The sequence below is a fragment of the Canis lupus genome, chromosome 2 (genome assembly GCF_048164855.1).
Source record: "Canis lupus baileyi chromosome 2, mCanLup2.hap1, whole genome shotgun sequence".
NCBI classification, from domain to species: Eukaryota; Metazoa; Chordata; class Mammalia; order Carnivora; family Canidae; genus Canis; species Canis lupus.
The window spans coordinates 84,283,933-84,310,606 of record NC_132839.1 but is presented as its reverse complement, the minus strand read 5'-3'; the positions used below and the strand labels follow the sequence as shown (position 1 = coordinate 84,310,606).

Sequence of the window (26,674 nt, the reverse complement as noted above, 5' to 3'; positions counted from 1 at the left end):
AGAACATCCTGAGCAAGTCTAACAAATAGCAACTCATCCTTTCTGTCACTGAAGATCAAATAATTAGGAAAGAGCAAGAACGCGTGCTGATAGCGGTAAGGAAGATAATGATAAGACATGAGAACTTTAAGAAGACAAAAAGTGGTTTGAGATAACAGCTTGTGGATACCGCCATTATTAGGATGATTATTAGCTGAGTAACATTCATAAAAGCAGTTCATAAGATGACTTGGAGGTCTTACAGGTGCATAGTTACAGAAACTGAAGAGATGCTCCAATAGGCCGGAAACAAATCAATTCAACTCAGTTACTGCCAAGGAATTGTTATTGGTCAGGTTTACAGGGAAAAGAACAAAGACCTTCAAATTTCACCAGGTAGCTAATAAGCTACAGGCCTACACATCTTATTTCCATGAGATTATGTCAGATGGCTATGCAGGGTCATATTTCTAGGGCTAATATAAAAATTCCCTTTGTAAGGTGAGTGGAGGAAAAGAGTGAAGTCTGGAAAGAACGAAATTACCCTGGATACCCAGCATTAGATCTTCTAATGCTATTCTATATTGTAAATATTAAAAGCAAAATAAAGTTGTTTTTCTTTTTTTAAAAGTATTTATTAATTAATTAATTAATTAATTTATTTATTTATTTATTCATGATAGACACACATACAGAGAAAAGCAGAAGCATAGGCAGGGGGAGAAGCAGGCTCCATTCAGGGAGCCGGATGTGGGACTGGATCCTGGGACTCTGGGATCATGCTCTGAGCCAAAGGCAGATGCTCAACCGCTGAGCCACCCAGGTGTCCCAAGTTTATCTTTTAAATTATAAACCGAGTCCTCTGCTTCCAGCCATAGGAATATAACTGGTTAACAGACTTGCCTTCCCAGTCATGTATTCCTTAAAATTGAGAAATTGTTGGGCAGTAATGTCAAGGAGTTCGAACAATAGGCAGTGCAGACTGTGATCCTAGGCAAATGGGAACCATGAAGAGTGAGCTCCATGATCACCCCCACGATGTGTACAAATTTCTGTCATGGGGTACTTTTCCAGCACAGAACATGGAAGTGGATTCAAAGCAGAGCACTGGGGTCAGTGACCTGTAAGAACAGAACTAAGAATTCTGAACTGCTGAAGTAGCCCGAGTTTAAGGCAGAACATAACCAAAGAGAGGGGACTGCACAGAGAGTAGACCACAGTTGTTCGTGTGGGCATTCATCATAGGTTCTCGGCTAATGGACAAGAAACACATGGAGGGAGAGAGAATGAGGGCCTAACAGGGATCACCAGTTGCAGAAATGTGCATTGTAGGGACGCTGAAGCGATAATAGTACAACCAGATCACAGAGATTGAACTGAACACCTTAGGTAGTCATCTGAGACCCTAGAAGAGCCCAGCATTAGAGATAAAGTAAGGGCACACTCCAGTACTGAGGTAAAACCTGAAGCCGACCTAGCCACACCAAAAGATAGCATCTCTATTTTATCAGTCGGCCAGAACAGAACTCAATAACTTAAGGAAGATGATGTAATTCATCTATGCTGTGCAACGTACAATAGAAAACTCCTAGACATACTCAAAATATCACCTATATTTGAAATTCAAATGCTTGGGATTTTATAATTAGGTGAAAAAATGTTAAAGCAGATATTATTCATATATTCAAGGACTGAAAGGAAAATATGACAAACATGGATGAAAACATAGACAACCTTGAGTAAGTAACTTCATGTAAATTTGAAGATTTGTCAAGGAACTTGATCTTGGAACAGTCTGTTTTCTGCTGGATAGGTCAGAATGTTCTTCTTGAGGGAGAAAATGGGAATTTATTTGTCAGTACTTTAATCCAGCATGATTATATGTAGCATGATATTTTTATTTGTGTCTCCTTTCATTATCTTTTCCTTAATTTTGATATTCAGTCGTTTAACAGTGATGTGTCAGTTGTAGTTTTCTTTGTGGTCATCTTGTCATTCTTAGTTCTTGACCCTGTACTTGTAATCTGATTTTGACTTGTTTTTCTCTGCTTTCTTTTTCTAGGTCTCTGAACACGCTCAGGATATTCTGTTTCCCCTCCCATTGTTCTAAATTTCATGATAATATGCCCTGGCATAGGTCCTTTTTAGCTACAGTCCTGTCACTTGTTGGGTCATTTTAATCTATAAATGCATGAGTTTAAGTTCTGAAAAAAAAATATGTTGAATTATTTATTCTTCCTTCATTTTTTTCTTTTTCTCATTCTTTAATTCCCTATTATTCAGATTCAGTAACATCTCGACAGATTCTATACTTTCAAATATTTAAAAAAAATTTATATATACTTTTTGTTGTTTTTCTTTTTTAAAAAATATTTTATTTCTTTATTCATGAGAGAGACAGAAGCAGGCTCCTCCCAGGGAACCCTCTGTGGGACTCTATCCTGAACCCCAGGATCACACCCTGAGCCGAAGGCAGAGAGGCTCAACCACTGAGCCACCCAGGTGCCCCTGGTGGTTTTGATGGACTTTCTGAGAAAACTCTACACCTTATATTTATTCTCAATATTTTATTGATTTTATTTATTTATTTATTTAGTTAGTTAGTTAGTTAGTTAGTTAGTTAGTTAATTTTGGGGAGAGAGAAAGAGCATGAACAAGCAGGGAATGAGGGAGGGACAAAGGAGGAGAGAGAGAAGGAGAGAGGGAGAGAAAATATCAAGCAGACTCCATGCTCAGCATGGAGCCTGACATAAAGCTCCATCCCATGACCCTGAGATTATGACCTAAGCGGAAATCAAGAGTCAGATGCTTATCCCACTGAGTCACTGGCCACCATTTACTGATTTCAAACTTATGATAATGTATGTAAATTTCAAAACACTGTTTTTTTTTTCTTCTCTGAATATTTCATTTTAGATACCACTTTTTGTTGTATGGCTGCCACACTTATTGATGGGCTTGACTGTGAATTATTATTTTTTTGAGATCTTTTTTATTATTATTTTTCATTTTTTATTAGAGCTCAATTTGCCAACATATAACATAACACCCAGTATTCATCTCGTCAAGTGCCCCCCTCAGTGACCATCACCCAGTCACCCCAACCCCCTGCCCACTTCCCCTTCCACTACCCCTTGTTCATTTCCCAGAGTTAGGTGTCTCTCATGTTTTGTCACCCTCACTATATTTTCACTCATTTTCTCCCCTTTCCCTTTATTCCCTTTCACTAATTTTCCCTTTATTCCCTTTCACGAATTTTTCACTCATTCCCCAATTGAATGAGACCATATAATGTTTGTCCTTTTCAGACTGACTTATTTCACTCAGCACAATACCCTGCAGGTCCCTCCATGTCAAAGCAAATAGTGGGTATTTGTCATTTATAATGGCTGAGGAATATTCCATTGTATACATAAACCACAGCTTCTTTATCCATCAGGACACTGAGGCTCCTCCCACAGTTTGGCTATTGTGAACATTGCTGCTATAAACATCGGGGTGCAGGTGTCCCGGCATGTCACTGCATCTGTATCTTTGGGGTAAATCCCCAGCAGTGCAATTGCTGAGTCATAGGGCAGATCTATTTTTAACTCTTTGAGGAACCTCCACACAGTTTTCCAGAGTGGCTGCACCAGTTCACATTCCCACCAACAGTGCAAGAGGGTTCCCCTTTCTCCACGTCCTCTCCAACATTTCTGGTTTCCTGCCTTGTTAATTTTCCCCATTCTCACTGGTGTGAGGTGGGATCTCATTGTGGTTTTGTTTTTTTGTTTGTTTGTTTTTGTTTTTTTTAATAATAAATTCATTTTTTATTGGTGTTCAATTTGCCAACATACAGAATAACACCCAGTGCTCATCCCATAAGTGCTCCCTCAGCGCCCGTCACCCATTCACCCCCACCCCCTGCCCTCCTCCTCTTCCACCACCCCTAGTTCATTTCCCAGAGTTAGGAGTCTTTATGTTCTGGTTTTGATTTGTATTTCCCTGATGACCATTGATGCGGAGCATTTTCTCACGTGCTTCTTGGCCATGTATATGTCTTCTGTGAAATTTCTGTTCATGTCTTTTGCCCATTTCATGATTGGATTGTTTGTTTCTTTGCTGTTGAGTTTAATAAGTTCTTTATAGGTCTTGGAAACTAGCCCTTTATCTGATACGTCATTTGCAAATATCTTCTCCCATTCTGTTGTCTTTTAGTTTTGTTGACTGTTTCTTTTACTGTGCAGAAGCTTCTTATCTTGATGAAGTCCCAATAATTTGACTGTGAATTAAAATGACTATAGCATCCATTGCAGGATCCACAACTAACTTGAATATATTCTTTGGAGCTAGATTTTATGGATCGGATAAAATTTCTTTCAGTGTCTTTCCTGGAGGGTAGAGGAGGCTGCAAGCCTGCTAAAGCCAAGTACTGGAAATGGAGGGCATAAAAGCTCTTGCCAGGCTCTTCTTTCAGAAGATTACCACTGCTTTCACCTAGTCCTGGCGATCTCCAGGGCAGGTTCCTGCTGATCTGTCCTTTCAGAGTTGTATTCTCATGGTTTTATCACATGGTAGAAGGGAATTGCCGGGTTATATGAGATGGGGTGCACACCACATTTAGGATTACCTATCGTTGCCAATTCCAGAACCCTTCTGTCACTCTTGGGTCTAAATTAGACTGTTTCTGAACTTCTTCCACTGTGACTTCATAGGTCTGTGGATTTTCAGCAGGAGACCTCAGACTACAACCTGTCTGCTTGTCATCTGTTTTGATAAATAAAGTTTTATTAGGACAGAGCTCTACCCATTCATTTAGATAGAATGTGGCCACTTTCAAACAACGATGACACTGTTGAGTAATCATGACAGAGACTAGATGGTGCACAGAGCAAATGTATTTACTAGTTGACGCTGTAGAAAATATTTTCAAATCCCCAGTCTAGAGTGTTGTTCCTTATGCATCTATTTTACAGCTTCCAAAATCTTGCTTCCATTGTTTCCTCTTCCCTGCTCTTTTCATCTTATGGATATATTATAGTTGATCCTTTAATGTAATTTGTTCAGATTTCAACTTGAAACCAAGTTACACTTGAGTTCGGTCCACCAACCGTGAGGGCTTTGACCACTCTTCTTTGTCATCACCACCTAACCTGCTTGATTTTGATCAATCCAGCAATAAACAGGTCTGTTCGAAGGTCAAGCCAAGGCAGATTCACATTACCCTTTTAGTTTTTTCTGCTTTTATAACTGAATAATACATATTTATTCATCTCTGGCATTGAAGTTTTTCATGCCACCCTACATTTTGCCAGTTATAAAAGAAAACAGCATGAGCCCTTAGAAGAAGATGCTGATGTTAATTTTAATTTTATAGATTTTCATCCAGAAAACATGTGTAGAGCGCCAAATATGCAAGTGGCATCATATTCAATGCTTAGCACACTAAGAATAGCAACAACAATCATAATAAATACAAAACATATATTCACTGGATTATAAAATGTAGCTGAGCAGAGGATACGGAAATAAAAAACTATTTTGAATCAATATAATATGAGCTATTATACAGTAAGAAGAGCTGACATAGAAATTAGATTTACCTGTGAGACTCATAGTAAGCTTTATATTGAACACTAAATAGAATGTTGACAATCAGAGCAGGAAGGGTACTCCTCCCAATGACAAATATATGTATATAAACTTCTTTAAGCTTTAATTTTCTCATCTGTAAGATGAAGGTAATTTACTACTTTCCTCATAGTTTTGCTCCAAGTATTATATGAAACATTGCTCTTGATGGATTTAACAGAATTTCTGGCACATAGTAAGTGCTCAGCAAAAGGTAATGATCCATGCTATTCTTATGTTCATTTTTTAAAAGATTTTATTTATTTATTCATACATGAGAGACACAGAGAGAGAGAGAGAGAGAGAGGCAGAGACACAGGCAGAGGGAGAAGCAGGCCCCAGGTGCGGGACTCGATCCTGGAACTCCAGGATCACACCCCGGGCCAAAGGCAGACGCTAGACCGCTGAGCCACCCAGGGATCCCCCTGTTCATTTTCTTTGTAAAGAGGGGATAGTATTTTAGAAGAACGAATAAGTCTATGATAAGATTTTAAGCACAGTGGTAGCTTTAAATAGAGGCATTTTGGAAAGAAGTAATTTCCTAATCATCCTTTAATTTGAAGAATATAAACAGATAATTACTTTTTTCTCAACAGCTATGAAAGGGTCTGTTAAGGGATGATTCACAATCAGATATCCCAGGGCTAGAATCAGGATCAACTGAATTCGTGTTCATCCAAATTATTTTCACAACTTTTCTTTAAAATCAATAATCCAGCTACTTACAATTTATATCCATTTCTCCTGGGCAGATCTTATCCAGCAACTAGGGTAGCATTACTTGAAGGAAATATATCAATATATTTTCCCCAGATATTACTACAACTTATGTTTTCTCTGATTGTGTTAGGTTTTTATTTTGAGGAAGAAAAAAACCTTAGCAAAAATCATACAGAATTGGTTGTTTGGAAAAAGAGCAACAGGGCAACATTTATTGATCTACAAATAGATCTAAATAAAAAAAAAAACAGTATGTGGTGTAATTTGATGCACTGTTGACTTAAAATATTTTTCATATTTTTTCTCATTATCCTCATAAAAATGGACATTATAACAGGAAATCTGGCATAATTTTAGTGTTTAGATTACTATATTGTGTAGAACTATGATATGACAAGGTAAATACAGTGAGTGGTCCTATTTGGGTCTCTTAAATAATCTCCTGAAAGTATACACAAGTGTCATTTTAGGACCCACTGAAGCAATCAGCAGGGTTGTGTGATTGGAGTGTTTCTATTTGTGCACGTTAGGTGTCCATTTCTTATAGAAGTTCAAATTATGCATTCTAGTATAACCCTTGACCTAAACATTTGTAGAAAATTTTAAGAGTCTCTCTGTAAGGTATTAGAATTGCACATTTTGATAATTTCCTTTCCAGAATCCTTGTGGCAAATTTCTTTCTAAGCTTTTTAATCTCTCTGAGCATGGTGCAGCATTTTACCCGTATTTAAGATGAAATCACTTTCCATTTTGTATAAAAGAAGTTTAAGCCAATGGAAAGGCTCCAAACTTAGCAGATATTTAAAGGGACTTCGTGTCAGTCATTGGAATGTAAACCACTGAGGGGAAATGTTCTTCTGGCTTCTGTAAATGTCATATTGGGAGCAGACTCTGGGGCACAACATGCAGGAGCTATAGCAGCACCAGCCTTTGAGGATAAAAAGGGTGTAGGAATGCACAAAACTGGGGCTGGAGAAACAGACTTAGACTCGTCCCTGTGAGAGCAGCTTAGAAGCCTAAAGCAGGGGGTTGATGAGTCGGCAAGCTCACGCTCAGCAGTGTACTCAAGAGAAAGAGGTCATGTCCATTCAGCACTGACAACATAGCCTGAAGGAAGTCCCCATGGTGATTTAAACAGTCTAAAGTCATAGATTTATTTGTTCAAAATATTCACTTTCTTTAGAACTGACATTATCTCAGAATGTCCTGTTTCTGCTTCGTGTTGAAAAAATGGATCTTGTGGATTCAAGGTAGCCTAGCTCAATCCAGCAATTTTTTTCCCTTCAAATTTAGTCCTAGTACAATTTCCGTTTTCATCATCAAGTCTCTTCTAGCCTTGGTTGGACTCTATTGCAACAATGACAAAAGAGCTTGGCGAGCTCATGCCTGGCAGTTTGCTCAAGGGAACGAGGTCATGCCCATTTAACATTTAGACACAGCCTCAGAGAAGTTCCTTTGGTCACTCTGCTGTACAGTCAAAGCTTCCCCAGGTATTGCCAAGCCAGCAGGGTACTGTGTGTGTGTGTGTGTGTGTGTGTGTGTGTGTGTGTGTTGAGGGTGTTCTTGACTTTGAGCTCTTCTGATTATCAATCCTATAGTAATACTAGAAAGCAGCTGACTTCCAAATAATTGACTCTTTTCAGCCTTGGCAGTTTTTCTTGGTGGCTCCCAGGAATTTACCTCTGTTCCACATCCATGATGTCAGAGACCCCACAGGATTGTAGCTATGAGGCCTTCCCTCAAAAGTGAATGCCACCCACGTCCTTCTACTGCTGTGTTCACACTCTGCCAATCAGTCCTGGTGTGGAATGGTGGAACGTGCTGTTACCTTTGTTATGCTCACAACTATATCAACTGGAATCTCCTTCCCTCTGTGGTACCAAATTGGAATTGGCTACAGGAGGTATGTGTGTGAGGTTTGGAAGACAGAAGTGAATCTGCAATTTTCTTCTGAAGGTGTTTCTGCTGCCAGGTGCAGGGGGAAAAGGATGCACAGGTCATGGGGGGGCTTCAGATTATTCTCATTCTCCTCTGGTTTATGTGCGGTTTTCTTCCCAACTACTGGTTCTGCCGGCAAACAGCATTGTCAGTCCCACCACACCTCTGTAGATCCACAGAGGTCAGTGTTGCACTAAAAGAGTGGATTCTAGTAGACCTCCACACAAACTGTCCCATTATGGTCCCACCTCTGGCTCTGGAAGAAGTTGGCTTCTCAGATTGAAGGATTAATTAATTACTCTTTCTTTCAGCCTATACCCCCCCTCCCCGACACTTTTAGATCTTCATTTTTATCTCTTCCCCAAATTGTTCTAACTCCTATTATAAATCTATATCCTATAGCATTGTTAGTGACAATGCTACAGCCCAGCCCTGCTTGGGACAGGTGGAAACATTTGCCCACTCTCTTTGCTAAATGTTGTTGACTTCACTTGAGCTCAAAACAAATGTGGATTCTTCTACACTATTCTTTGCTTCCTCACCTCTGCATTTGTAAGCAGAAATCATGTTAAGACCGCCAACTCCTAGATTTCCAGATGAGTCAGATATAGGTGATGGTTCTCACCTTTTTTCTTCCCAAAGAATATCTCTGCTGACCTTAGTACTCGCAAGATTATTGGACACGAGGTGTGCGTGCAGGGAACAGAAATATTTCTGTTCCATTCTCTGAATTTCATCTCCTCTTTATAGAGATTCATAATATCTGTGCTATTCTTCCTTTCATATTATACCTGTTATGGCATATTTGAGTTGAAAGACAAGATTTAACAGCATCTTTGGTCTGGTTCTCCTTATGAAGGTGGTCATTGGGAAAATCAAACTAAAAATACCCCCCTGATCTTCTTCATGCATTTATTGTTTAGTTTGTCACAGCCCTTTGCCTCCTTCATGTGAAATGAGAAGTATTGCTTAGTAGAGGCTCAACTTCAAGGCACCCCACCCGATAGAATTGCAGCTCCTGATATTCTCGCCCTACAGAGGAGGCTAACTCAGGACATGAAGTGCGCTCAGACTCAGGGCTGCTTCCAACAGTAGGAAACCAAGAAGCTGAGAAATGGCACAAGTCTGATCCCTTCCCACTGGCCTGTCTTGGTATTGTTTGTTGAGGAAATGGTACTATTTGCAGAAAATAGGCCTTGGAAACAAAGAACCTGGATATCTGAAGATTGCTCTTGACTATGATTTTGCTATCTGGATGTGGAAAATTATAAATCTGTTTATAAATTTGTCAGTTAACAATTATGAATATTAAATGCTGGAAAGTACTTCTTTTTGTTCTTTTGTTTGAATCTTGCTAAAATTACCATTTGTATTTTATTCACCTAATTCTTTGCAACTACTTAGGTATTGAACTTCTCCTCTTCACTTCTTACATTTGAATGTATTCTTTTTTGTTTTCATTTTTGCTAACATTTTGAAACATTGATCATCCAAATTCCTCTTACTATGCTCTAAAAATAGTCTGGACTTACCTGATATCCCACGTCTGAGTCTTCAGCCAAACACGGAGGTAGACATCCTGCCCCCCAATCCCACTGAAAACATTTGCAAAGAACAGGCTGAATGGAGCTTTTCCATTATTAGCCAAAAAACTTTGTGTGACCAGCCCAGGAAATGGTTTTTCTGTATATAGATTAACATTTTCTAGGGGTCATAGCCACAGTGTCCATCTGTGAGGCTTATTCCATGCCCATGTGGTCTGTGACAATGTTTAACATTGGAATATGTGGCTAGTGAATCTGGTTGAGTAATTCCAATTTCAGCCATACTACTTAGAGTCCTTATCAAAGCAACAGGATGATGACATCCTGAGCAAGCCTGTCCAACAATCTAAGATGTGTTTCTGCTCCCTAGGAAAAATACATGTGTAAGGATGTTCTAAGTAATAAAAAAAAAAGTTAACAATAATTGTCAGGTTCTTTCCATATATTGTCTCACTGTCTTAAGCAATCTTGCATATGAAGTACCCCTATGAAGAAATTTACTGCCCATGATATTAACTAATAAGCCAATTGTTATGTAACTGTTTCATGCTGTACCCAGGATTAGAACTCCAAGCTATTTAGCTCCAGAGCCTAGCTCCTCATCCCTAACCTTAGAACATTGCTCAGAGCATTCTTTTGCATTTTTTTTTCTACTCCCGCTTAGAAAATTCACTATTGATTTGTCAGGGCAACTCTCTCTGGAAGCCACTGAATAATGATTCATACTGCTCCCTAGACCTCTCCTACTAGCAGATCTTTGGGCTGCAACATTTATATGCTGACTCTGGCCCAGGACGGGTTGGCGGTGGGGTGAGCATTGTAACACACCTAGTTCACTGCCTCTACCCAGGTGAGAACATAGCAGATGCTACTTTTTGAAAAACAAGAAGCATAAAATCATTGAACATGTATAACATTGTTCACAATTGATTTAAAAAAAAACTTTCATTTTGTATTTCTAAACTTTTCATTTAGGATAAAGGGAAATGGATACTGTACAATATGAGAGAATCGCTACTTGGTGGAAGATGAGAAAAGATATGGGAAATACCACTTCTAATTCTCTCCCATCCTGTGATATCAGTCTCCATCAAAAGCAGCTCATGCCTTTCTTGTGCTATAAAACCTTCTGTGACATTATCAGACCAAAGTGGTTACTTTAATTTTAAATGTAATAGGAGGATTACCCACCCCACACAATCAGATACATAATAAATGCTGGGGGGATCAGCAAAGCTTTGCAGGAATATGTGAGCTCTAGTGTTTTGGTGATATCTGCTTGTTGTAGACTATTGATTTCTACAAAAAAAGTACAATTTCTAAAAAGAGAAGAAATATGTGAACAAATCCCTTAAAATGAAAATAAGTCCAGTGATGAGAAGGCATTTGATGAAGTGAATTTCACCTTCATCCTGGGCTTTTCTAAAAGATCCAACCTGCTAATACAAACAAGGACATTGATACAAATGTTAACTTCAGAAAATATTTTTCAGATTCATATACCAATATGCTCCGTGTGCTACATATATTATCATTTTATTCTATGAATTTTGAAGGCAGATATCATTATGTTCCTCATTTACACATAAAGAACATATGGTTCAGGGTGGTTTACTAAGTGCCCAATGTCACAGTACTATTTAGTACACCTGCCAACATTTAGAATCACTGCTGCCGGGGCCCGGAAACTACCTCTTCCATAGTGTTTCTGCACTACAAAAGGCACACAGACAAAAGTTGCACTCAGGGCAATGACACTCACTGACTCTGGATGTATTTGGACCCTGCCTACCCTACTTCTTTTCCATTACTTTTTTCTATTGTCTCTGTTGGTTTTCCGACATCCCCATGGATGATGGTTTATTTTATTTGTCAGTGTAACAGAGCTACAGGGTGCCCAGATATTTGATCAAACATCAAATAAATGGGTATGTCTGTGAGGTGTTCTGAATAAGATTAACATTTACATCAGTAGACTGAGTAAAGCGGAGTGCCCTCCCTACAGTGGGCATGCCTCACCTGATCAGTAGAAAGCCTGAATAAAACAGAAAGGGCGACCTTCCCCGGAGTAAGAGACTTCTTGCCTGACTGTCTTTGAAGTGGGATGTTGCATTTCTTTTCTGCCGTTGGGTTCTAATTCAAGCAGTGGCTCTTCCTGAGTCTCAAGCCTGCTGGCTTTTGGACTGGAACTGCACCATCAGCTCTCACATTTCTCAGGTCTCCAAACTCAGCCTAGAAACTACATTATCAACTGTCCTGGGCCACCGACTTGTTGACTCCTCTTGTAGATCTTGAGGGTTGCAAGCTTCCATAATCGCATTAGCCAATTCTTTATAACAAATCTTTCTTAATCTCTCATACACACACACGCACGCACGCACACACAGTGCTATGTTCAGAAACTCAGAGGCTGTCACAGAACCCAAGACCACAATAATAAAACTATAGACTAGGTTAATCCATGGAAAATATTAAGATCAATCATCTTTTCTTTGGTGTCTTATCCTTTTATTCTTTAGTCCATTCTATATGACCATACACGAAGATGATCTTAATACCAAAGAGTTGGGGATTTCTGGCCCAGTGCTTCAGGGAATATCTCTATGACCTATTGATTATATTTAAATCAGACTTTTATGCTCAACTTTCTATTTTATTGCCTAATTTCCATGTTTCAATTTGCTTGCCTCTTTGAATTAATGCATTTTATAAACTGTTCAATCTTCCATTTACGACTTCCTTGTTATATACAATGCAAATTCATATTTGGTTTAGACTCTCAAATCTGCAGCTAGAGTGAGTACCAAATCCAATAGTCTAGAACAAGGGCTTAGACCATGCTTTCTTCAAGACTGCCATCATGTGATTCTACCTTTAAAGCTGTTGAACTCCAATCAAGAAAGCAAAAGAGAGACTTAGATGTATACCTATTAAGCCTCCCAGCTTCTTTTTCCCTAAGCCAATAGAAGAAGAGTTAGAGATCTTCAGTGAGTATTTAGAAGACTTGAATTCAAAAGATAATGTGGAAAAAGCCATTCATTGTATTTACAGGCTTTGGATTCTAGACCATCCTGTACATCAATCCCATCTTGTGTTTCCACTAACTGAAGAAAAGTTATTACTCAGAAATCTAACAGAGTCCCAGTAGTCTCTCCCAGGAATGATTAACTCAGTACCATGACACAAAGGTATCTTTATGCAGAGTTATTAGCATATTAGTTACTAGCACAGTTATTTTTATTGCTCTAATCTCTCCCCTAAATTCCAAATGTGTATATCTGCAATATACATCTTAAAGTTAATACGCTTAAAAGAGCTCTTTTCACCTAAATCCTCCCCTTTGTTGCTTTTGACTCAGCAAATAGTATCTTCATCCCTTCAAATGTTTCATTCAAAAGTCGAGGACAGACTTCTCTATTTCTCTTCTGCAAACTCCAATTCCTCAAAAAAGATAGCTGTATTTGGAAAAACCTATCTGAAATTTTTGTTTTCTCCAGTGACTCTACCCCATTATAACTACATTATCTTACATCTGGTCTACTGCAGTAGCCTCTTAATTATTCTTTCTACTTTTGCATCCTTGTAATTCTCAAAGAACAGTCAGAATGATAGGGTCACATTTAAATAAGACTAAGCCAGTCCTTGACTCAAAATCTTACTTTGGCTCTGTATTAGCTTCCGATTGTCTCAATAACAAAATGTCATACAATCGGTGACTTAAAGGATCACAAATATATTCTCTCAGTCCTGGAGCTCAGAAATCCAAATGAGTCTCTCTGAGCTACAATCCAAACTGCATTCTCTCTGGAAACTCTAGGGAAGAATCTTTCTTTCTTTCTTTCTTTCTTTCTTTCTTTCTTTCTTTCTTTCTTTCTTTCTTTCTTTTCTCTTTCTTCTTTCTTTCTCTTTCTTTCTTCTTTCTTTCTTTCTTTCTTTCTTTCTTTCTTTCTTTCTTTCTTTCTTTCTTTCTTTCTTTCTTTCTTCTTTCTTTCTTTTCTTTTCTTTTTTTTTTCCAGCTTCTAGATGCTTCACTTCTAGAGGCTGCCTGCATTCCTAGGCTTTCCATCTGCCAAGTCAGCAATGGAATATCCAGTCTTTGCCAAGCTCTATCACTCCGACACTGACTCTTCTACCTTTTGCTTCCACTTTTAAGCACCCCTGTGATGACATTGGGCCCACCTGAATAATGCAGAATAAACTTCCATTTTAAGGTCATCTGGTTAACGACCTTAATTCCCCTTTGTCATGTAAGGTAACATATTCATAGAGCCAGGGATTAAGACAGACATTCTGGGGCTACTATTTTGACTGCTATAAGCTTATGAAATATTTTTTTTTAAATTATTTATATGAGAGAGAGAAAGAGAGAGCACAAGCAGGGGGAGCGGGAGAGAGAGCAGGAGAAGCAAGCTTCCCACTGAGCAGGGCGCTTCGTGCATGGCTGGATCCCAGGACCCTGGAATCCTGATCTGAGATAAAGGCAGACACTTAACCAACTGAGATGCCTAGAAGCCCCATTAAATAATTTTTGAAAAGATGGAAACTTTTCAATTTCTAAATTTCCTCCATTGTTTGGCTCCTCCCCACCTCCTCACATCCATTTCAGACAGCATTTTTTTTTTTTTTTTTTTTGTCACTGGCTTTTAGTGGACCTCTGATCTAAGCAGATGCCACCAGCCTCAGGATCTTTGTACTTACTGTCCCTTAGTGTGGCAGGCTCTGCTCCACTTGTGCCCTTGGCCTCTTTCTTGTCATTGAGACCATTTCTCCTCAGAGAGGCTTTCCTGGACATTCTATATAAAATAGTTCCATGTGGTACACTCTTTTAATTTATTCCTTTCATAGAACTCACTACCAGCTGAAATTGCCTTATCACTTGTTTTCTTGTTTCATGTCTTTTTATTACCCTCTTGAAAAAATAGAGGCATAAGCAAATAAACTCTTTTTGGTTGTTTTAACAACTTTACCTTGATAGTTGACAACAGTCATCTTGCTTGTAAGTTCTCAGTATATATTTGTTGAATAAATGATTGAATAGTTTTATGAATAAATTTTAAATCAATGTCACCAAGCCAATCATGCACTTGCATTTCTTTTCTTCCAGCCGGAAAAAGGATCTGTCAGTCCTTTTTCCATCTCCATAGAGCTAGCCATTATTTCAAAAGGAAGAAACATTCAATTCCTTGCTCCCTCTGGGGTAACACGCATGTTCCTCTGAGGGCATTTTTAGCTCACAACAAAGTTGTCTTTATTCTGCAGTTCCTTAATCCCTTTTTCATCTGATGCTCTGGGAAACAAAAAGTAGCTGCTCTCAGAGGGATGGACTGGAGAATTACATTAATTTAGAAAACAAGAGAATTTACCAAGAGGTTCTGTGATCTAAATGGGATGTGAAGGTCACTCTACGCCTCTCCCCATAAGTTGCATAATGCACTTCCCCCATTCTTACTTGCATTTCATGCAAATTCTCCCTTGTGTCAGCTACAAATTTGGAAATGTAGCCAGTCAGAATCTGCACCAGATAAATCTAAGGCAAAAGCTATTGCATTAGTTCTAATAGAGCACCTTTGCAAGCCTGCCCTAAACCCTTTTAGGATCTGTTCTGATTACATTTTAAATCTTTTCATGTCTCTAGTCGTACATCTCTGTTGTTGTCTGAGCTTTCAAGGTTAGGAGAACTGGTTCATTCCTTTGAAGATTTTGGCATACTCATGCCTACCATACGCATACCCTTTAAAGTGCTCAGAGTATAAGAAAAGAAAAAAAGGAAATATTCTCACTTGTCCTTTGACTACCTGTATTAAGTGCTTGGAAAACTCAAGGGGGACACAGGTCATCTATTTCTTGTTTAGCAGTGTCCTTGGTAAATAGAAGGTAACTGTACTTAATTAATTTTAGTTTAATTAATTAATTGATGTCTTTAATACACAGTATCCTCTGAGACTTCAGAATAGATAAAGATGATTAATTTTTTATTTTAAAAGGAGAGAAACCACTCAAATTGATTACCAATCACCTATTTTGCTCCAAACAAAACACAAACAACAAATTTTAATTTCGTTTGTACTATTAAAAATAGATATCTAGCTGCCTAATTCCATAAGACAAACTTACCAAAGGCACTTCTATTCACTTCTCATTGTAAAAATGAGTGCGGATATGAAAGCATGTTTCATCACTGGAGGTAGAACCTTGGCATGACACACTACAAACTTTCCAATAGCACTTGTTTTTCATTAATCTCCATTTCACTGAGACAGATTCCATTATATGGGTAACTCCCTGGAGAATTTGAAGTCTAGAGCAATTCTCTTCTATATACTTGAGTGCAGTATATGATATTTATATAGTCCTACCTTCCAAAGAGCCCAAAGACTTGATAAATATCATCTCATTGATCCTACCCACTTTTCTGAACAGTAAATGGCAAGAATTGGTATTACCATTTAGCGGTGAGAGAGAACGCTTGGAACAAAAATGCAAAATGATTCAAAAGACCAGTAAGAGGGACAAAAAGTATCTTGGTCACAGAGTTTAAGTGAAAGCCCTCCCGAGTCTCTAAACTATATCTTTCCTCTCAACTGTATTATTTCTTTAGCTCTAATTCTTAGAGAAACAGTTCTTATCTGCTTTAATTTAAATATATGTGTGTATATATATATATGTTTTTGTGTGTATCTATATCTACCTATATCTAGATATCTGAATTTTAGGTGTTCTTGTGGATCACAGTTCTGGAAAATATATAATTCTTCCTCTTTTGCTACAATTTGTTTCTCAAATCCATCTAATTCTGCCTTCCTGCTTGTGTTCAATTAACAATCACAGAATTTTTACTTGAGAAGTCATTGCCTCCACGCCTCATGTTCCCTCAAAAGAGAAGTCTAGAGTAAGAATCAGATTTGCCTGCAGTCACATTGTTTGATAAGATGAGATACTGGAATCAAGGCTTTCTGACTTGAGTGGGTTTTGTTATTACTCTACAATAATTCAGAGACAGGAAGGGATTCTATTTAAAGGCTATTCTGAAACACAATGGCAAGGGAAACATTTCAGACTTCCTCCTGTTTTAGGTAAGTTTCACTGGCATTATTGTTGTTCTCTTTTTCTACCATCGTATCCCAATACTATTACTTAGCATAAATCTTGGGTAAATAAATGACACATTGTTCTTACGGTGATGGATGCTAAGATAGAGGTATTAATATGATTGTCGTGGACATCCTAATATGAGCACTATATGTTGTGATTTAGATGAGCTAGAACCATTTCGGTTTTGATGAAGAACTCTGTTGAAATGTTCTGATGTCCCTTGACTCCTGAAGATTATCTCAAGCAATCATGAGTCATTCTAAGTAGGAACTAGGAGAATACTTAGGACACTTTGGAAGGGTAAATAATGGTTCCGCTGTCTCATCAACATGTTTTAATACAGATGAAAGCAGATTACAGAATAATTCTGTAGCATGTTTGAAAAATTAAAAAACAACAACAACAACAAAAGCATAGAATGGCAAAGGCATTATTTACATTCACCGAAATGATAATGTAGATCCTTTGCTTTTAATTCCTACACGAGGGACAGATGATTCAGAGTCAAACAGCTTTTCCTGTGTGTTGTCATTGAGACCAATAGCAAAGATCATTCTTGTCATTGACTCACTGACCATAAACATTGCCACATTCCTGATGGTGGGTGAGACATGAGGCTAAAACCATGATATGAAATGTCTCCACTAGGAGGAAGTAAGCTTCAGAGGGAGTTTTTTGTCTCTTCCTCTCTCTTAAAAAAAAAATATTGATGTATTATGGGCTACTAGAATAAGAACAGTAATCAAACCCTCATGATGCCTAATCTGTTGATATTTCTCCTTCCTGGTTCTCTAGGTACCATCTAGAACATAATCCCATAGCTCACCTGCCCTATGGAGGACCCTCATGGCCATAAAGCTCTGCTCTTCTAAAAAGCATAGGAAATCCTTGGGGGCAAAACTGAACTATATAAATTTTATCATATCACCTGACTCAGATCTTAATTAATATTATGCTCTTAATAAATATTATTGTCATTATTCCCTGAATTTTTACTTTCTTTTTCAAACGATTTCATTTGCACTCTGTGTCAAGCATTTTCCTGTTTGGAGGATCATGTTATCTAAGTGCTTCTCTGCCACTGCCAACTTCTGACTCTGTATCATTCCATTTTCATAGAGCATTTTGCCATCAGGCTCATCATGTTCTTCCCCACGCAACTCTAGTCATTTTCCTAAGGTTTTCAAAACTGACAATACACAATACATCAAAGAATCTAGTCTCGCGTGTTATTGATTTTCTAGTCCTGAGATTTTTATTTTGAGATATCACTCCGTGTTTTGCCATCACCTGGAATGTCTCCACTGCTGAAAAGCTCAGTGAAGATATATGACTGCAGATCTTTGTTTGCCAGTCCCTCATTTCATTACATTTTTCTTCCATTATTTCTTTCACTTCACCTGAGCTTCTTGTCCTTTCCCAACTTGCTGATCTCACTCTTTTGGGCTCCTCTCTGTGCTTGTTCTTTGTGGTGAAGCTTAGATGCCATGCTCCATTATTTCAGTCATCCTCACAGAACCACAATGTCCTGATATCTTTCTCTTTTTATGTTCCTTTATTTGTGGAATGAGAGAGGATCTGTTCTAAAAATCACAAAGTCCAGGGTCCCCCTGTGGCTCCGTTGGTTAGTATCCAACTTTTGATTTTGGCTCAGGTCATGATTTCTGGGTCCTAGGATCAAGCCCTACATTGGGCTCCACTCAGCATGGAGTCTGCTCAAGATTCTCCCTCTCTCTCTATCTTTCCCATGACTCATGCATGCACATGTGCCTGCTCTAAATAAGTATATAAATAAATACATGCATAAATAATTTTTTTAAAATCACAAAACCTTTGAGCTTAACACTATAGAAAATAATAAAAGGAGCATAGGTATTCATACTAATAAACCCAATTAGGTAACAAATATTTTGTGGTGCTATAATCAGAGTTATCAAATCTAATAGATTTTGTCTTTACCTTCTTTCCTATCCTACTACGTAAGTTGGTAAAGCTAGGCTTGACTTTGGAAATAAGCTTCTAGATTTTTTTTTTTTTTCTAGATGGGTTTTTTTATTGGTTGTTTTGTTTGCTTTTGTTTTCTGCTTGTGCTCTCTCCTTTCTTCAGACAATTCTCCATGTGATAGTTAAATAATTTCTCTCAAATGCAAATATAAACATTTCCATGCTTAACATGCTAGTTTATTTTTGCTGCTAAATAGTTCATTTTTACAGCCATATAGAATCACATTACTTGTCCCATCACATGCAATTAGAATTAATCCCAAATATGTTTTTGTAAAATGAAATTGCACCCTCACCTGCCCACAGTCTCACACTGGGCTTCACCTTCTACTACTCTTCTTTATGTATCATTTTCCCAGAAATAATAAGAAATAACATTTTTACAATTCTCTTTTAAAAATCACATTGTCCATAACTCTGTATCTATTCACAGAATCTTCTCTGTATTTAGAATGCTCTTCCCAGTAGTGTCTGGTAGATACATTGTTACCCAGTTTTCCCCCTGGGAGTGCTTTTTATATTAACTCCATCTCTGGTTCTCCATCTTGTTCATAGCTGTTCAAGGGTGTCTCTTGGAGCTACTTGTTCTGGGCCCCTTGGAAATTAACATGCATGATTTAGAAACAACCACCAAGGCCAGAATGCCAGGAGGCTTACTTTGGCCTCCCATGAATCTGTGAGGGATAACATAGTGTTTCCTCTCCCTGATGCCCAGATTGTGCCACAAGAGGTCTCTGTTAAGTGTTAGCTGTCAATGAAGTGCATGCAAACCCTTTGAAGTGCTTGCAGACCCTCTGATCTCTCTACAATGCCTTCCTATGCATCTCTTTGCTCTATAAAATCTGTAGACTAAGGTCTAGGCTTTGTGGCGAATAGCTGCACAGCTACTAGGTTGTCATCCATCCCATCCTCCCTGTCAGTAAATTACTGAGAATAAAACACTGTGTGGGCCATATAGAGTCGCCTCCTTCATTTCTAAGTCTCTAAGTGCCTTCTCAATTCAGAGGATACTTTACACTTTCTTTTCTACTTTCTAACATCCTCTCAAATACTGTGACTCAGTGAACCCCTTATCTACTCTAAGATTTCAATCCTTTCATCAAACTGATGAAAATATTGTGAAAACTGTCCCTGTTTATTTCATAAGAATCCATGCAGTGCTTATTGTTTACATTAATTGCTGCACTGGCACACTTTGTTGTAGTTATGTATATAACATTCTCCCTTATTAACATACGAGATCCTGGAACATAGAGTCTGTCTCTATGTTATTAACCTATGAAATACTAGGATATAACTCAGTACTTGGAGTACTAGTAGCAGGAGCCAGGAGATGGTTACTAAATAAACGGAATTGATGAATATTAACTCACCCAAATTAGTATGCATGTGACAGGAGTTTCATGAAAATGGTCATTTTAAGACATTTCTAGACATGGTAAAATTTAATTCCATTTTCTTATTAAATCTAAACAAATGCAAAGTTCAAAATTCACAGTGCATGAAAAATGCCTTCACCTTGTGTTCCTTCTGCTTCTGCCTCTGAGTGATCCTTTACCATTGATGGATTATGCAAATTTCAAATGAGGCTTTTCCCGGGTCCTAGAGGAATTAGATATTTTGTACAGTATGCTGTAAATGCCTAACTTCAATTTATATTACCAAAGCGTATCAGTGTAAAACCTGCTGGTTAGTTGCCCTTAGGAAAAGAAAATCTTTCCAACTGGATTGTATTCAAACATGATAGGTGGAAAAACCAACTTTCTCTTATTACTATTTTTGTCAGTATCAATAGGTTTTCTAACTGCTGTCGCACGTTATAATTTAAAACCACGTGTTCCCTCCAAACACGAGAACTGAGAATGAAAGGCAAGATTTAAATGTAGAGTACTTTACTCTTAGAATTACTGCTGAGTACATAGAAAATGAAAATGCTATTTAAAAGTTCAGGAAGTGTCTGATAAGAAATAAAGAGGTCAGAAAAATAGTTTCTCCTGATAAGCCTACATTTTAAATATATTTCATAGGGCAGTAAATTGCCTGGGTATATAAAAAAAATAACCAAAATGCATTACTCAAAATTTGTTTCCCATAATTGTTGGCTTTGCAAAATGTAACTGATGGACATCCCTACTTCTGAATAAAATTAGCAAATCCTCAAAATGAAGAAAGCAAAAAGAAATAAAAATAATGGTCTTTCTTTCAACTTTCTCTGAGTGTGTCTGTATGTCTGTGTTTGTGTTATATCAATATCTTTAAAAATAAAATGGGCTGGAATGGAAGGTAGGTTGCAAAATGCTGGTTGTTCTAATTATGTCTTTGCTTTATCTTGGTAAAACTTAATAGAAAATACGTGGGTATGTTTACATGCTTACAAGGAATATATGGATTTGGGGTTTCATAATTCATGTCTTTTCCAATTTCAGAGTGACTTATCTGGGAAGGAATCCAAGATGTCTGTTGAAGAGAGCCTACCCTATAAATGAGGCAGCCATGAAAGCATAATTAGGAAGGAATGACATGGTCATGTCAGGTTTGCATGTTGGTAAGACCATTCAGATAGCTCTATGGAGACTAAATTTAGCAGAGAACACTGGAGTTAGGAAAACTGATTTGGAAGCTATTGCACTGGTCCTGGCAGGAGCATATGAAGACTGGAGCAAAAAAGTGGACATGACAATGAAGAAAAATGGGGACATTTGTCACACATGTAAGAGTTATTGTACACAGAACTTGCTGTGTATATGCGTGAGGTGAATGAAGAGAAAAATGTTGCAGACCTATTTTTCTTGATATGTGGCTTTAGTGATTAGGTAAAAGATGGGGCAATTCTAAGGAGTTTAAGAGAATTATAGATGTTTTCAGTATTTTCTTGAGAGGGTCTACAGAATGAGTAAAGTTAGACTAGTGTCTTTGATATATATTTGAAATGTATCAGTATATTCATTAAAACTACAGATGCTTAAAATGTCCCAGATGAGGGTTTAGAGCATTGTTTATTAATTTTTGATTGTTACAGTTAAGAGCTTTGAGGATTAGAGCCAATCTCTGACTCTGACTTCAAAATTCTGTATTCAATATCAGGGGATTCGTGTTCCTCTAAGAATACTCACTGGCTCTAGGTTAAGAACCTCCTGAGTTACAAAAAATATAGGAAGAAAAATAGTAATAAAACCCTTAGGGAAACTACTCAGTAAACCATTAAAAAACTGACTTCAATATTGACTGAAAACGTTTTCTGCGATGAGCTCATCTCGGTTGGATATTTCCCTTAACGAATAAATCAACCATTGACTCCATGGATTAATGAATCAGTTCATATATCATGATCTTGAAATGTAGAATAGATAAAGAGAAACCAGTGAAATTTATTTTCTAAGTCAGGAGACTATCTTAATTTTGTCATAAGCTGTCCCATCTCAAGGAAATTCATAGTATTACTTGCTTGAAGCCCAAACAACATTCTTTAAAGCTTATATAAATAACATGGTTCTTTGATGCTTAATTAAGACTTTTGGCATAACCACCACACCAAGCTCCCTGCCAGTATTAAACAATTTACTCCGTAGCTAAAAATAGCTCTGGTTAAACTGAAATTGACAGACAATGAAGCAGTAGTTGGGAAAGTTTATTGAATACCATGCCCCAATTTTGTTAATGAAGGTATATACATCATGCTCCAGTTGGTACATTATTCGCGAAGCCAGGAATGGTTCCAATTCCTATAGCTGGTGCCAAGATCTATAATTTAGTCAGTAAAGAGAAGGCACGTGCTGGAGGCATGTGCCATCATAACAGTGGGGAATCCTGAGCCCTGGGATAGAGCTGCTCCAGGATGAATGTCTGCCAGTTTTTAGATCTCCTCACTTCACCACTGCCTCCCCATTAAATAACTTAATTAAAATAACATTTACCAAATACCATATGTCAGACACAATGCTAAGTGGGGAAGAAGGTAGGAGGCTGGGAGTAGCAATGTTTAGGTGACAATCTCTGGCTTATTTGGTTCATTTAAGACAGAGAATTGTCTCTTTCCAGAGCTATATTATTGCTGTTTCTGACTTGGAGATGCTAACATTTCAGTACTTTTTTGGGGGAGGAGGTACACTGTCTCTACCAATTAAAATACAAAGATCAGTAAGTTAGAGAAAGCCTAATTAACAGTGGGAAAAAAAAGGTACTTTTAATTTTACTCATTAAAAGTCCTGAGGAAGGTGATTTCAGACATAGTTCAAGAGCTCAAAGAGATCATCAGTCTGGGTTTTTTCCCCTTTATTGCACCAACATGTTCATTTATATTTACTCCCCTTCCTTAATATGTTCATCCCTGATCATAGGATAATCATTCAGGCCAGGAGTGAAGATGACTTGTAAGGGCAGGAGACACCCGCACTTGTCTCGACATCTAAAAATCCATTATATGAATAAAAAAAAAAAAATAGCGCTTTAAACTAATTTTAATTAAATTCAGGTTTAATGTACACTTAACAATTGTTTATAGTATTTATTGCTCTGATAAATTCGAAGCTGACTCCAACATCCAATTATGTAATATAGTATGCAATGAAATGGTAATTTACAGTATATATATTTTTTTAATTGGGGAGCATTTATTGAACACGTAGAGAATATTCACGTTTATAGGCAAGAAAACCTTATTTTTCATTGGGAGCAACCAAACGGTATGTGTTAATTCAAGCTAACGAACAGCAGGACATATAACTTCATAGTACATACTTACTCTGAGAATGAAGTACTGTTTATTAAGAAAGATTGCTTTGCTTTTACTTCTCAGGGGTTTAGTGAGAACATTTATATTTGTCTACAATTTGTGTCCAAGGACCTTTATGGATATTTTGCATTATGCTCAGCTGTAATATCGTATCACTTTATCATCACTATGAATATTCATTTATTGCTTGCAACAAAAAAGCCAAAACAGTAAAATCGGAATGAAAAATGCCATACATACTACTAAGCCTCCGATGTCTACTAACAGAGTTATCGAGTCTATCTAACAGTCATTAAAGTTAATATTGAGGATGACCCTCATATCAAACAATTGCATAAGGAAGAGTGAATCTTGCCAATTTGTATGTAGACAAAAGGAGCTGATATAAGTGTGGTGCTGCTGAGGAAGGATCCAGTATAGTATGTCTAACCCAGAAGAGAGGTGTGACCATGAATTTAAATTCTGGAATCAAATGGCTCTGAACTGTATTAGCTATCTGAACTTGAGGAAGTTATTTCATTTTTCTGGGCCATAGCTTCTTCTTCAGATACTTGGAAGTAAATTCTCATCATTATTTTTTTCTAGGATTTCAAGGAGTTAATAAACACAAGATGCTTGGTACAGAACATGGCACTGGAGAGGTCCATGGTAATTCTTAGCCATTACTCATTAACTCAATAACCATATCATTTTGTCACTGGCAGTAAAAAGATCTTGGCCTTATACACTTTTTTTTTTTTAAACTACTGTCAAGATGTATAAAAGTGAATAATAATTCCTGCTTTTTCTACCTCCACAGGTTTGATCTGGAAAGCAAATACAATAAAGGATGTTAGAGGCAGTGAGGTGTAGTGGAGAGAGCCCAGCTTTAGAATGAGACAGACCTGCTCCCAATCTCTGTTCCTAGATTATTCCCCTATGGAGCATCTTGAATGAGTTTGTCAAAATGCAAATCTGATCTTACCATTTTGTCCACTAAAACTTTTAATTCTCTTTCTGTTATCCTTAGAATATAATCCTTGGATGGTAGGGAAAGCCCTGCAGCAAATGACTCTTTCCTAAATTTTTAATTTCATCTCATGGCATTCTCCAACTCCTGCTAGCCCCCAGATCCTCTGCCTTTTGTGATTTCTTCCTTTTCTTCAGGAATTTCCCTACCTTAAATATTTTCAGTGAGCTAGTTTGCTATCTGGATTATTCCTCCACTCCCATGCAATTCACCTTTCTGACCTTTTTTTTTTTTTTTTAAGATTTTATTTATTTCTCTGACTGAGAGAGTGAGAGAGCACAAAGCAGGGGGAGCAGCAGAGTGAGAAGGAGAAGCAGGCTTCCCGCTGAGCAGAGAGCCCAGTGCAGGCCTCTATCCCAGGACCCTGGGATCATGACCTTAGCGGAACGCAGACACTCACCAACTAAGCCACTTAGGTGACCCGATCTTTCTGATTTTCATTTAGGAATGGATATTTTTGCAACTGTCACTTTCTCATTTGTATCTCCTTTGATCCTCCAAATAAATCCTCTACCATTTATTTGGCTTTATAACATGTCACAATATATAGTTAACTACATACTGTTTGAATGGATCTTTGGCTCTCATGCTCATTCCTTGAATACAAAGGTTATGACCATTTAGATCACAGCTGTATCTGCAAGTTCTAGCATGCAATAGACTCTCAATATATAACATAGAGAGAACTAACATAATCCCTTGAACTTCATAGCCCTCACTGGAACAAATAGATGTTAATAACACTTACCCTGAAAGATTGTTTTTAATATTGGATGTCTTGTATGTACAACACTTTCTCTATAGTGGGTGTCAAAAATGTGACTATTATTAATAGTGAGTATAAGGTGGAGTGCATTTTAAAACAATAAGTTATTTTTGTTCTATTTAAGTGGGTGGAGTCCTACAAAGGGAACACACACACATATATATGACTAGTCCTCTATGGTACAACTTTAAGAATATACCTCATTGGGGGAAAATTTACAGTGATAGACATAGCAGAATGCACATGGCCCTCTGAGCTGTGATTGTCCCTGAGAGGAGTGCTTAGACTGGCATGGACCACCATGGAGAAGGTTTTAATGGAGAAACTTTCTACATATTCATGAGGTAGGAGAATGGTCAGAGATAATCTAGACAACTATGCAATAATGATAGCTCTTTGGTTAAAAACACCTTGTTAGAAATGGGGAGACTTCACAAACATTGGTTTTTGAATCTCTTCTTCCATTGAATTAATTCAGTCTTATTGAGCTGAATCTTTAGAGTTACCAAAGTGAAGAGAAAATTAGCCATCAGTACCATGTCCATTTATCTCTTGTAAGTGGAAAAATATTTCAGAATTTTCCACATGTGTGAGGTCTTGCATTGTTATTCATGGTTCTCTGCCTCACATTCAGTGTTCCCCTTTACCCTTACTATTTGGACATCCAGAGATTTTTCCATATAACTGTGTCATATATATTTTTTTAATACCCAACCACAAATGCTGTAATTAGCTTTGCAGAGATGCTCAATGAATGTTTACTGAATAAAATAAATTTGGGTCATTCACAGGGGCAATAAAGTGCAACAATTTCACTTCAGAGTGGGACCGGGTCAGCACTGAAACACACTAAAAAATTCCAGCTCCGTGTTTTCAGCTGCTTGACCCATGGAATATTGCACTCCAATTTCATCATTTACAATGACAATAATAACATCCGAATTCCCAAGATTGAAGGAGAATTAGAAAAATAGATTTTTAGAAGATGCTCAAATGGCATGTAATAATATAAATGGAAGTACTAACTGTTAGTATTCACTCTGCTATTATCAATTGTTAGGAATGGGTTATAATTCAGGGATCTGATTGTAGGATTTGAAAAATGAGGAAGACAGAAGAATGTAGCCGAAAACAACATGTTCCAGGAATGCCAGGGAGGAAAGGCAGCACATCAGGAAGGAAAAGTGAAGAGAGCTCAGAGGTTAACAAGAACAGGGGGTTTGGATTTGACCTAGTAAGTGGGACATAGTATGGACCCCATGGATTCTGAAAATAAAAAG

The 26,674-nt window shown here is 37.6% G+C and overlaps 1 long non-coding RNA gene across 2 annotated transcripts; it reads left to right on the top strand.

Moving 5' to 3' along the window:
• On the top strand, positions 1–26,674 carry LOC140610613 (uncharacterized). 2 transcript variants are annotated; one of them, XR_012012201.1, is made up of 4 exons: positions 1–95; positions 21,314–21,432; positions 24,205–24,267; positions 26,487–26,674. It is a non-coding gene; the product is annotated as an uncharacterized lncRNA (long non-coding RNA). The 2 variants fall into 2 exon arrangements; XR_012012200.1 differs by having other exon boundaries at positions 21,314–21,597.